The following is a 13058-nucleotide window of genomic DNA, read 5'->3' as shown; positions in this document are numbered from 1 at the left end:
GCTCTCAGCAGACTTATCTGCATAAAAGTTGCAGGACATGAGAGAGAGGGATGTTATATTCAAAAGAAAAAAATCTACAACCAAGAATACTTGGCTGGCAAAGCTGTCCTTCAGATTTTGCCATACAAACAAAACCTGAGAAAGTTTATTACCACTAGACTTGCTTACAAAAAGTGCTAAAACAATTTCTCAAACTGAAATGAAATGGTGCTAATTAGTAATATGGAAGTTATATACAAGTTTAAAACTAACTGGTAAAATTGAAATTCACAATATTCTAATACTGTCATTATACGGTGTGTAAATCACTTATATTTCTTGTATAAAAGTTAAAAGAAGAAAGTAAAAAAATTAACTATAGCTATAAGAATTTATAAATATATACACGATATAAAAACATATAAATTATGACATCCAAAACATTAAAAGTATGAAGGGGAAGTAAAAGTGCAGACCTCTTTACATGGTTGAAGTTAGGTTATTGTAAGTTTAAAATAAACTGTTTATGTGTTTATATTATGTCTCACGGTAGCCCCAGGGCAAAAACCTATAGTAGATAAAGAAGAGATAATGAGAAACAAATCAGACCATAATCCTACAGAAATCATGAAAACCCCACAGAAGATAGCAAGAAAGGAAGAAACAATCCACAAAACAATCAAAAAACAAAATTAACAACAGGAGATAAAAAAATGACAATAGTAAGTACTTATTTATCAAATTACTTTAAATGTGAATGAACTATATTATCAAATTAAAGACATGGAGTAGCTGAATATATTAAAAAGTACTGACTTAATAAAAAAATGCAATAAAAAATAAAGAAAAAAGAAAATACTGATTAAAAGTGAAAGGATAGAAAAAGATATTCCATATAAGTGGAAACTAAGAATGGACAAGAGTAGGTATAGTTATATCAGATAAAAGACTTTAAGTTACAAATTGTTCCAAAAGACAATATTATTAGATAATATAATTATATAATAAATATATAATTATTTAATTTATTATATATCATATATAAATGTGATGATATTATATATAATATATATTAATAAGTAGATCAATTCACTAAGAGGATATAATAATTGGAAATACATGAATAAATGGATAATGAATTTGTGATATGCACACACACACACAGTAGAATATGATTCTTCTTTTAAAAAGAAGGGAAACTTACCATTTATGACAACAGGATAAACAAGGAAAAGATTATGCTGAGTGAAATAAGGCAGACATAGAAAGAAAAGAAGTGCATGATCTTACTCATATGTGGAAAAAATGGTGACTAGATAGTGCAAGGTGTGGGGGGATGGGAGATATAGGTCAAAGGGTACAAAGTTGCAGTTAAGTAGGATAAATGACTCTAGAAATAAATGTATAGTCTGTGAACTATCATTAGAAATAATGTATTGTATACCAAAAATACACCAAGAGACTATATCGTAGGTGCTCCTCTCTCTCTCTCTCTCTCTCCTTCCCTCTCCCTTCATCTCTCTCTCTCTCAAACACACACACACACACACACACTCTCAAGTCACAAAAGTAAGTCAGATGATGAATAGGTTAATTTGCTTGACTGTAGTTATCATGTCACTATGTACATATATCAAAATATCATGCTGTACATATTTTAAAATATACAGTAAAAGTGCAAAGAAAAAGAAAATGAAAAAGAAAAATATGCCACTTCCTTCTGGTTGATGGTGCCAAATGTGAAGCTCGCTGTCTTTGACATTGATTTTCCCCCATGAGAATGAGCCCTTTCCTCTCTGATTATTTCAATATTTTTCTGTCTTTAGTTTTCAGAAGTTTAATCAGGATGTGTGATGATGTGGATTTACCCTTGGGTTTACCCCATTTGAGATTTCTCAATTCCCTGAATGTATGCTTTACACATTTTTTACACAATTTGGGGAGTTTTCAGTCATTATTTCTTTGAATACTTATTCAGCCCCTCTTTTATCCTCCTCTCCTTCAGCAACACTCATGATATGAAAGTTAGCTTTACTCGAATCCTCCCACAGTAATCATGTTTTTTTTTCTTTTTCAATCTATTTTCTCTGTTATTCAGATGAAGTCAATTCTATTCATCTTATTCAAGTCCTCTGTATCTCCACACTACTATTGAGCCCAGCCAGCAAGTTTCTTTGTTTTTAAATTTTGATGAATATATTTTTCAGTTTTGTAATTTATGTTTGGGTCTATTTTGTAACTTCTATTTCTTTGCTGAAATTCTCCATTTCTCCCATATGCCGAGGGTGGCGGGTTCAAACCCAGCCCTGGCCAAACTGCAACAAAAAAATAGCCGGGCAATTTATGACGGTGGTCACCTTCCAGGCAGCCTGGAACATCTCAAGGAGATTCGAGGACATTCCTAGAACACTCATTCAAAAATCATTCATGGGGAGGCGGAGCAAGATGGCAGCCGAGTAACAGCTTCCTTGCATCTGGGCACCGTGAGTCTGGGGATATAGGGCTCCAGGCATCTCTGGCTGGTGGGATCTGCCTATCATCACCCCTCAGAGGATACAGGGAGTCAGCGAGAGACTTCTGGACCCCAAGAGGAGGACTAAAACAGTGGAAAACCAGCAAGTGGTCGTGTGTGTTCAATCCGTCTAAACCCACCCGCAACTGTAAGTTCAGTAGCAGCGAGACTGCAAACCAGAAAGGCCTTACCTTTGAACTGTTTTGGTGTCTTTGGACTTGGCACTCAGCTGAACTGCCTTGGGGAGAGCCTGAGCGGGAGTGCGGAGAACTTTGGCCTTTGTCTAGGGCCCCAATCTGAGCCGCTGAGCCAGACGTAGCTAATAGTGCTTGGCTCTGGGTCACAGGCAGACATTGTGAGCGATCTGCCCCAGCAAGCTCCGCCCTCAGGGTCGCAGAGCTGGAATTGGGTGGGAGCTGGTAACCCAGCGACCAAGTAGCCTAAGGGCGGGGTCTGAGCCGCCTTGCAGCCCTAACCCTCGGGGGCAGTGGGAGACCAGTTTTGACACACAGGATAAGTGGATAGCCACTTCAGCAGTGATTCCAGTGACAAGCACTTCCCTGAGAAAGCTTCTGCTCAGTAAGTGAACAAGTTCAAAGTGCCTTTTAAGTGGGCTGAAGAGAGATTTAGGGTGTCTACCTGCTGGGGTTTGAGAAACTAGCACCCTCCAGTAGTATCAGAACTGTGATTAACATCTCATACCCCAGAAGACCACGTGTTGCCCAGACAATATTCAATAACATATACATACTGCTTTGTTTTTGGCTGAGTTTTTTTTTTTTTTTTGGTTTGGTTGTTTTTTTTGTTTATTTTGATGTTGTGGATTGTTGTTTTGTTTTTTAAGTTCAAACTTTTCCATACAGATCCTTTTTCTTTCTCAGTTTTTCTAGTTTAATTACAATTTCCCATTGCTGCCTATTTCAATAATTAGAACTTCATTTTTGTTAGTGTTTCTACCGCTATTATTTGGTTTTTCCAGCCAATTTTATCCGGTAAAGTTTTCTGCTTGCTTGTTTTGGTTTGATTTATAGCATTTTTGTCTTTCCTCTCTACTTGGTGGAGGTGGGGTACTATGTCTGATCAGGTTAGCAAAGAGCTGCTGACCTCAAGGGAACCACCCAACTGGGCACCCCCAGAAGGTGGTTTTTTTTTAAGTTGTATCAAAGTACCCTACTGTACACCTATATTGCTCTGTCTCCCTCTTTCTGTGCCTCTCTTCTTTTTGTCAATATTCCTTTTACCCACCCCCACTCCTTTCCCTATTTTTCTTTTTTTTTCCTTATCACTCGGTCCTCCTTTCTTTCATCCCTTTTTTGCTCTTAAACCTTCTCACCCTCCTGGTCCTGTAACCCTTAGTCCACAGGCATGAGAACTTAAGAGCAAGAGGAAGTGAAAGGAAAATAAGAGCAAGGAAACAGACAAAAGAAATCACCCATGAGGAAGAATCAGGAGAAAACTCCAGGCAACATGAAGAACCAGTCCAGAACAACCCCGCCAAGGGACCATGAGGTAGCTACTGCAGAGGATTCCACCTATACAGAAATGTTAGGAATGACAGAAAGGGAATTTAGAATACACAAGTTGAAAACAATGAAAGAAATGATGGAAACAATGAAGGAAACTGCTAATAAAGTGGAAAATAACTAAAAGGAAATCCAAAAACAGAATCAAATCAGAGATGAATGATATGAAGAATATAAAAAGGATATAGCAGAGCTGAAGGAAATGAAACAGTCAATCAGGGAACTTAAAGATGCAATGGAAAGTATCAGCAACAGGTTAGACCATGCAGAAGAAAGAATTTCAGAGGTCGAAGACAAAGTTTTTGAGATAACTCAGATAGTAAAAGAGGCAGAAAAGAAGAGAGAGAAAGCAGAACGTTCACTGTCAGAATTATGGGACTTTATGAAGCGTTCCAACATACGAGTTATAGGAATTCCAGAAGGGGAAGAAGAATGCCCCAGAGGAATGGAAGCCATACTAGAGAATATTATAAAAGAAAAATTCCCAAATATCACCAAAGATTCTGACACACTGCTTTCAGAGGGCTATCAGACCACAGGTCGCCTCAACTCTAACCGAGATTCTCCAAGACACATTGTGATGAACCTGTCCAAAGTCAAGACAAAACAAAAGATTCTGCAAGCTGCCAGGAGTAAGTGCCAGTTGACCTACAGGGGCAAATCCATCAGAGTGACCGCAGACTTCTCTAATGAAACTTTCCAAGCAAGAAGACAATGGTCATCTACCTTTAATCTACTTAAACAGAACAATTTCCAGCCCAGAATTCTGTACCCTGCTAAGCTAAGCTTCAAAATTGAGGGAGAAATCAAATCATTTACGGATATACAAACATTGAGGAAATTCGCCACAACAAGACCAGCTCTACAGGAAATACTTCAACCTGTTCTGCACACTGACCACCACAATGGATCAGCAGCAAAGTAAGAACTCGGAAATTAAAGGACAGAACCTAACCTCCACACTGATGCAAAAGATAAAACTAAGCAATGGACTGTCACAAAATAAGACGAATAGAATACTACCACACTTATCAATTATCTCAATAAATGTTAATGGCTTGAATTCCCCACTGAAGACAAATAGATTGGCTGACTGGATTAAAAAACACAAGCCATCCATTTGCTGTCTGCAAAAAACACACCTGGCTTCAAAAGACAAATTAAAGCTCCGAGTCAAGGGTTGGAAGACAATTTTTCAGGCAAATGGCATTCAGAAGAAAAGAGGAGTTGCCATCTTATTTTCAGATACATGTGGATTTAAAGCAACTAAAGTCAAAAAAGACAAAGATGGTCACTTTATATTGGTCAAGGGAAAAATAAAACAAGAAGACATTTCAATTCTAAATATCTATGCACCCAATTTAAATGCTCCCAGATTCTTGAAACAGACCTTACTCAGTCTGAGCAATATGATATCTGATAATACCATAATAACAGGGGACGTTAACACTCCTCTTACAGAGCTGGACAGATCCTCTAAACAGAAATTAAACAAGGATATAAGAGACTTAAATGAGACCCTAGAACAACTGTGCTTGATAGACGCATATAGAACACTCCATCCCAAAGATAAAGAGTATACATTCTTCTCATCACCCCATGGAACATTCTCCAAAATTGATCATATCCTGGGACACAAAACAAATATCAACAGAATCAAAAGAATTGAAATTTTACCTTGTATTTTCTCAGACCATAAGGCACTAAAGGTGGAACTCAACTCTAACAGAAATGCTCGACCCCACCCAAAGGCATGGAAACTAAACAATCTTCTGTTGAATAACAGATGGCTGAAGGAAGAAATAAAACAGGAAATCATTAACTTCCTTGAGCATAACAACAATGAAGACACAAGCTACCAAAACCTGTGGGATACTGCAAAAGCAGTTTTGAGAGGAAAATTCATCGCTTTAGATGCCTACATTCGAAAAACAGAAAGAGAGCACATCAACAATCTCACAAGAGATCTTTTGGAATTGGAAAAAGAAGAACAATCTAAGCCTAAACTCAGTAGCAGAAAAGAAATATCCAAAATCAAATCAGAGATCAATGAAATTGAAAACAAAAGAATCATTCAGAAAATTAATGAAACAAGGAGTTGGTTTTTTTAAAACATAAATAAAATAGATAAACCATTGGCCAGACTAACGAGGAATAGAAAAGTAAAATCTCTAGTAACCTCAATCAGAAATGATAAAGGGGAAATAAAACTGATCCCACAGAGATACAAGAGATCATCTCTGAATACTACCAGAAACTCTATGCCCAGAAATTTGACAATGTGAAAGAAATGGATCAATATTTGGAATCACACCCTCTCCCTAGACTCAGCCAGGAAGAAATAGACCTCCTGAACAGACCAATTTCAAGCACTGAGATCAAAGAAACAATAAAAAAGCTTCCAACCAAAAAATGCCCTGATCCAGATGGCTTCACTCCAGAATTCTATCAAACCTTCAAGGAAGAGCTTATTCCTGTACTGCAGAAATTATTCCAAAAAATTGAGGAAGAAGTAATCTTCCCCAACACATTCTATGAAGCAAACATCACCCTGAAACCAAAACCAGGAAAAGACCCAACCAAAAAGGAGAATTTCAGACCAATCTCACTCATGAACATAGACGCAAAAATTCTCAACAAAATCCTAGCCAATAGATTACAGTTTATCGTCAAAAAAGTCATTCATCATGATCAAGTAGGCTTCATCCCAGGGATGCAAGGCTGGTTTAACATACGCAAGTCCATAAACGTTATCCACCATATTAACAGATGCAAAAATAAAGATCACATGATCCTCTCAATAGATGCAGAAAAAGCATTTGATAAAATCCAGCATCCTTTTCTAATTAGAACACTGAAGAGTATAGGCATAGGTGGCACATTTCTAAAACTGATTGAAGCTATCTATGACAAACCCACAGCCAATATTTTACTGAATGGAGTAAAACTGAAAGCTTTTACTCTTAGAACTGGAACCAGACAAGGTTGTCCTCTGTCACCTTTACTGTTCAACGTAGTGCTGGAAGTTCTAGCCAATACAATTAGGCAAGACAAGGAAATAAAGGGAATCCAAATGGGAGCAGAGGAGGTCAAACTCTCCCTCTTTGCTGACGACATGATCTTATACTTAGAGAACCCCAAAGACTCAACCACAAGACTCCTAGAAGTCATCAAAAAATACAGTAATGTTTCAGGATATAAAATCAATGTTCACAAGTCAGTAGCTTTTGTGTACACCAATAACAGTCAAGATGAGAAGCTAATTAAGGACACAACTCCCTTCACCATAGTCTCAAAGAAAATGAAATACCTAGGAATATACCTAACGAAGGAGGTGAAGGACCTCTATAAAGAAAACTATGAAATCCTCAGAAAGGAAATAGCAGAGGATATTAACAAATGGAAGAACATACCATGCTCATGGATGGGAAGAATCAACATTGTTAAAATGTCTATACTTCCCAAAGCAATCTACCTATTCAATGCCATTCCTATCAAAATACCAACATCGTACTTTCAAGATTTGGAAAAAATGATTGTGTATTTCGTATGGAACAGGAAAAAACCCCGTATAGCTAAGGCAGTTCTCTGTAACAAAAATAAAGCTGGGGGCATCAGCATACCAGATTTTAGTCTGTACTACAAAGCCATAGTGCTCAAGACAGCATGGTTCTGGCACAAAAACAGGGACATAGACACTTGGAATCGAATTGAAAACCAAGAAATGAAACTGACATTTTACAACCACCTAATCTTTGATAAACCAAACAAGAACATACCTTGGGGGAAAGACTCCCTATTCAATAAATGGTGTTGGGAGAACTGGATGTCTACATGTAAAAGACTGAAACTGGACCCACACCTTTCCCCACTCACAAAAATTGATTCAAGATGGATAAAGGACTTAAATTTAAGGCATGAAACAATAAAAATCCTCCAAGAAAGCATAGGAAAAACATTGGAAGATATTGGCCTGGGGAAAGACTTCATGAAGAAGACTGCCCTGGCAATTGCAACAACAACAAAAATAAACAAATGGGACTTCATTAAACTGAAAAGCTTCTGTACAGCTAAGGAGACAATAACCAAAGCAAAGAGACAACCTACACAATGGGAAAGGATATTTGCATATTTTCAATCAGACAAAAGCTTGATAACTAGGATCTATAGAGAACTCAAATTAATCCACATGAAAAAAGCCAACAATCCCTTATATCAATGGGTAAGAGACATAAATAGAACTTTCTCTAAAGACGACAGACGAATGGCTAATAAACACATGAGAAAATGTTCATCATCTCTATATATTAGAGAAATGCAAATCAAAACAACCCTGAGATATCATCTAACCCCAGGGAGAATGGCCCACATCACATAATCTCAAAACTGCAGATGCTAGCGTGGATGTGGAGAGAAGGGAACACTTCTACACTGCTGGTGGGACTGCAAACTAGTACAACCTTTCTGGAAGGAAGTATGGAGAAACCTCAAAGCACTCAAGCTAGACCTCCCATTTGATCCTGCAATCCCATTACTGGGCATCTACCCAGAAGGAAACAAATCCTTTTATCATAAGGACACTTGTACTAGACTGTTTCTTGCAGCTCAATTTACAATCGCCAAAATGTGGAAACAGCGTAAATGCCCACCAACCCAGGAATGGATTAACAAGCTGTAGTATATGTATACCATGGAATACTATTCAGCCATTAAAAAAAATGGAGACTTTACATCCTTCGTATTAACCTGGATGGACGTGGAAGACATTATTCTTAGTAAAGCATCACAAGAATGGAGAAGCATGAATCCTATGTACTCAATTTTGATATGAGGACAATTAATGACAATTATGGTTATTGGGGGGAAACAGAAAGAGGGACGGAGGGAGGTGGGTGGGGCCTTGGTGTGTGTCACACTTTATGGGGGCAAGACATGATTGCAAGAGGGACTTTACCTAACAATTGCAATCAGTGTAACCTGGCTTATTGTACCCTCAATGAATCCCCAACTATAAAAAAAAAAAAAAAAAAAAAATCAAAAAATATAGCCGGGCGTTTTGGCGGGCGCCTGTAGTCCCAGCTGCTCGGGAGGCTGAGGCAAGAGAATCGCGTAAGCCCAAGAGTTAGAGGTTGCTGTGAGCCGTGTGACGCCATGGCACTCTACCCGAGGGCGGTACAGTTAGACTCTGTCTCTACAAAAAAAAAAAAAAAAAGAAAGAAATTCTCCATTTCTTCATTTCTTTCAAGAAAATTTACAATTGCTTATGAAGGCATTTTTGAAGGCTGCTTTAAGATCCTTTTTAAGGTTGTTCTGCATCTAGTTTATCTTAGCATTGGCATGGGTTGTCTTCCTTCATTCAATTTGTGTTTTTCTCTGGCTATTGATGTGACAGATGATAGGTTTATGATCATTTTTTATATCATATTATGATACTTTGTATCATATTTAATCTTTTCTTTTAGAGACAGTCCTGCAGCAGCAACCCCAAACTAACTGCATGTGTTCAACTTCTTCCCAGGCCCCATTGACACCAGTCTGCTAAAAACAAGACTGCTGACTCACACTGCCTCTTTCCAGAGGGTGAGATAGAAGTTCATCTCTCCCTCTGCCCTGTTGCCTCCTTGTCTCTGAGTAAATTCTGCTTACTATTGGGATCCACTGCTAGAGGGCAAGAGGGAAGTAGAGAGCTGGTTCATTTTGCTTCAATGTTGCAGGGAGGATTGCAAGCTCAACTCCCCACTGGGCCACCACTCAAGTTGGGGCTGGAGGGCATGGTGCTCCAGAGTACTGACTAGCCCACTTCACACTATCTCATCAATTCTTATTTCTGCCAAGTGTCAGTGGAGACTCTGCATTCCTTTGGACCTGGTTGACACTACCCTGACAGGGGAATCAGAGTGAGTTAGGGAGAGGTCAGCTCTGTAATTATCCCCATTGAAACCCAGGGAAGAGGTAGGGTATGACTTTTTCATTAGTATTTATCTAGAGTAGGGCAAGTAATGATAAAAAGTTTTTTGGTCTCTTAATCCCACCCTTTCCCCAGTTCCTTGCCTAGGAAGTGAAAGCTTTCTTAGAGATTTTTTTATCTGAGGTTGATGATGGTTCTTATGTTTATTTGTTGTGCTATATCCAGGTTTTCGGTTTGGTTCCTTTGTTTTTGATCTTTGGGGTTTTCTTTTTTTATAATAATAGGGAGGGCTTGGAATGAATGCAGCTACTTCATCATCAAGGGAACAACAAATCTATATGTCATAAAATCTTTTTTTTTATTTTTTCTATACATATACATGTGTTTATTTGGTTTCCACTTTTTGCCTTCACAAAATTAAAAAGGCTTAAAATTTAATAACAATAACAATGTTGAAGATAGGGACTAGAAACAAAAACCTCATAAAGAATGAACGAAGATGAATACATTTGGAAAAGAAATCAGATGATCGCTGCAACAAAATAATAATAATAATGCAAAAAATAATAATAACAATGCAAAAAAAGTAACATTCACATTGTCAGATAAAAATATGTCTATCATAGAATGCTTTGAGATTCATCAGAGTCATCAGTTAACTTCTTTTTTTTCCAAAGTCTCAAAAAATAGATAACCAATATTTATAAATAAAAATAGAAGATAATTTCAAAAAACAGATCATGCCAAATCTTATAGACAATAGAAAAAGAAGAAATACTTCAAAATCATTCTACTTCATCTGGACATACCTGATATTTAAATTGGAAAAAAATATATTATTATAAAAGGGAAATTACAAACATATTTCACTTATAAATGAGGTTGCAATATCCTAAACAACATATTAACAAGTTGAATTAAAAATTATTGTTCAAATAATGTACTTTGGTCAAAATTAATTCCAATTTATGTGAGAATTAGTCACTATTTTCTTTTATTTTTTTTTCCTTTCCCTCACCCCCTCCCTCATTCTCTGTCTCCTCTCCTCTTCCCCCACCCCAAACATGTCATTAATTGTCCTCATATCAAAGTTGAATACATAGGATTCATGCTTCTCCATTCTTATGATACTTCACTAATAATAATGTGTTCCACCTCCATCCAAGTTAATACAAATACTGCAAAATCCCCATTTTTTAATGGCTGAATAGTATTCCGTGGTATATATATACCACAGCTTGCCAATCCATTCCTGGGTTGGTGGGCATTTAGGCTATTTCCACATTTTAGCGATTGTAAATTGAGCTGCAATAAACAATCTAGTACAAGTGTCTTTACAATGAAAGGCATTTCTTCCTTCTGGATAGATGCCCAGTAATGGGATGGGATTGCAGGATCAAATGGGAGGTCCAGGTTGAGTTCTTTGATTTCTCCACACTTCCTTGCAAAAAGGTTGTATTAGTTTGCAGTCCCACCAGAAATGTAAAAGTGTTCCTTTCTCTCCACATCCATGCAAGCATTTGCAGTTTTGAGATGTTGTGACATGGGCCATTCTCACTGGGGTTAGATAATATCTCAGGGTGGTTTTAATTTGCATTTCTCTAATAATTAGGGAGGATGAGCATTTTTTTCTGTTTGCTAGCCATTTGTCTGTCTTCTTTAGGGAAGGTTCGTTTCACCTCTCTTCCCCATTGATGTATGGGATTATTGGTTTTTTTCATGTGGATTAATTTCTCTATAGATCCTAGTTATTAAGCTTTTGTCTGATTCAAAATATGCAAATATCATTTCCCAGTGTGTACGTTGTCTATTTGCTTTGCTTGTTGTCTCCTTAGCTGTACAGAAGCTTTTCAGTTTAATTAAATCCCATTTGTTTATTTTTGTTGTTGTTGCAATTACCATGGAACTTTTCTTCATAAAGTCTTTCCACAGGTTGATATCTTCCAGTGTTTTTTCCTATGCTTTCTTTGAGGGTTTTTATCATTCCATGCCTTAAATTTAAGTCCTTTATCCATCTTGAATCAATTTTTGTAAGTGGAGAAAGGTGCGGGTCCAGTTTCAGTCTTTTACATGTGGATATCCAGTTCTCCCTGCAGCATTTATTTAATAGGGAATCTTTCCCCCAGTGTATGTTTTTGTTTGGTTTATTGAAGACTAGGTGGTTGTAAGCTGTTGGTTTCATTTCCTAGTTTTCTATTCAATTCCAAATGTCTATGTCTACATTCAAAAAACAGAAAGAGAGCACATCAACAAACTCACAGACCATCTTATGGAATTGGAAAAAGATGAATAATCTAAGTCTAAACCCAACAGAAGAAAAGAAATATCCAAAATTAAGTCATAGATTAATGAAATTGAAAAGAAAAGAATGATTCAGAAAATTAATGAAACAAGGAGTTGTTTTGTTTTGTTTTTGCAGTTTTGGGCCAGGGCCAGGTTTGAACCCACCACCTAGGGTATATGGGGCCGGCGCCCTACTCCTTGAGTCACAGGTGCCACCCATAAGGAGTTGTTTTTTTGAAAAAATAAATAAAATAGATAAACCTATGGGCAGACTAACTAGAAATAAAAAAGTAAAATCTCTAGTAACCTCAATCAGAAATGATAACAGGAAATAACAACTGATGCCACAGAGATACAAGAGATTATCTCTGAATACTACCAGAAACTCTATGCCCAGAAATTTGACAATGTGAATGAAATGGATCAATATTTGGAATCATACCCTTGCCCTAGACTTAGCCAGGAAAATATAGATCTCCTGAAAAGACCAATTTCAAGCACTGAGATCAAAGAAACAATAAAAAAATCTCCCAACAAAAAAAAAATGCCCTGGTCCAGATAGCTTCACACCAGAATTCTATCAAATCTTCAAAGAAGAGCTTATTCCTATATTGCAGAAATTATTCAAAAAAATTAAGAAGGAAGGAATCTTCCCCAACATGTTCTATGAAGCAAACTTCACCCTGATACCAAAACCAGAAAAAGACCCAACTAAAAAGGAGAACTTCAGACCTATTTCACTAATGAATATAGATGCAAAATTCTCAATAAAATCCTAACAGATTACAGCTTATCATCAAAAAAGTCATACATTATGACCAGCAGGTTTCATCCCAGGGATGCAAGGCTAGTT

The sequence above is a fragment of the Nycticebus coucang genome, chromosome 14 (genome assembly GCF_027406575.1).
Source record: "Nycticebus coucang isolate mNycCou1 chromosome 14, mNycCou1.pri, whole genome shotgun sequence".
Taxonomy (NCBI): domain Eukaryota; kingdom Metazoa; phylum Chordata; class Mammalia; order Primates; family Lorisidae; genus Nycticebus; species Nycticebus coucang.
The sequence above is the reverse complement of the archived record's forward strand: the minus strand, read 5'-3'. Positions refer to the sequence as shown.